Source organism: Aplysia californica, unplaced genomic scaffold (genome assembly GCF_000002075.1).
Source record: "Aplysia californica isolate F4 #8 unplaced genomic scaffold, AplCal3.0 scaffold00836, whole genome shotgun sequence".
In the NCBI taxonomy this organism is placed as follows: Eukaryota; Metazoa; Mollusca; class Gastropoda; order Aplysiida; family Aplysiidae; genus Aplysia; species Aplysia californica.
Window position 1 is genome coordinate 1 of NW_004798106.1, and position 1,538 is coordinate 1,538.

Genomic DNA, 1,538 nt, shown 5'->3' on the forward strand with positions numbered 1-1,538 from the left:
CAGCAGTGGGAAGATTTCCTAATCGGTGGAACAGCTTGCCCTGGGTTTTGCAGGTTGGATTGAACTTCAATTTGAAGCACTGTTCAGCTTGTTCACTGCATTCAATTGTAGCAAGGGCGAGAGCATTATTGTATGACCCACAGTGTAGTAAGAAAGAGCTGCCGCTCTGTGCTACATCGTAATACTTTATTAATTCCCGAGGAGGTGGGGGAGGTACGGGTATACTCACCTTTCCATTTTGACAGCAGAATGTATTTCTCTCTTCTCTCCATCTTATGGCATTGCACTGTTCACACGCGGCACTGAATTCACCACAGTCATGTGTCCGTAATCTTCGGTCAACTCCAGTTTCACTAAACGACTGTGAGTTGCACGCCAAGGCCAACGATGGCCCATTCTTTCTTGGCCTAGCACGATCAAGGTCTTCCTCCAGATTCTGACTATTACTATTAGAACGTAAATTCACAAGTAGTCCCCAGTCCCCCCAAAAAAAAGTATTCCATGGAGCAATAGAAGCAGCTGCAATAGAACTATGTGGCATACACACACGAACAAAGCACAAACGGCACTTCTGTACTTGCTAACTACTGCAAAAAGTTCAAATCTGTGGCACACACACGACAAAGTACAAACCACACTTCTGTTCTTGCGAACTACTCACACGCACGATAAAGCCCAATATGAAACAGAAGTACGTGTACTTGAAGTAGTTCCCAGTAAGATATGAAAAGGGTAATGGTAGAGTAAAAACATCCGAGAGCTTCGGTTTACAGGAAAAACCATCAAACTTGAAAAATCCAAAATAAGTCAGTTTCCGAACTTTGAAAATATGCCCACGTAATCCTTTGGGACAATTCTTCTGGAATCATATTTTAGTAGATTTTATGAGCACGTGTGTAAAAATGTATACTGGCCCCACAAACGGGCTTAGCTCCATAATGCATGTAATAATATTGTTATTATTTTTTTAAAAAATTATTTTCTTTGTTATTATTATTATTATTATTATTATTATTATTATATTATTATTATTATTATTATATATTATCTATTTGTGGTGGCCGAATTTGCTATTTTGTAGGCCGACGCTTCTATCTCTGTAATTTTAGAAAATCCGCCAAGTTTGTTTATTTCAAGTCATACTTCCGTTCGATACTATCGCACATTGTCGCGCAATACTGAGCACTTAGTGTGCGACCACTAGCCTCATGTTTTCTTTTTTTACTTGGTGCTAAATTCGACTGTGATCCTTTCGTTTGATGCCCATCATCGCTTTTTCTGGACTCCTTTATCAAATTCCTTTTCTTGCTACTGGGAACAACAACACGCTTCTGTCTCTGTAATTTTTTAAAATCCTCCAGGTTTGATATTTGGCAACTTGGAAACACATGACATGTGTCACTTTTCTGTCTAGATTTATTGCACATTTCCTGTGGAGGGGAAATATAGTAGGCCAATGACTTTCAGATGATGTTAATGCAGCGACCATTCCTTCCATCGAAAGGGGGCCCAACTAGTTATTATTATTATTATTATTA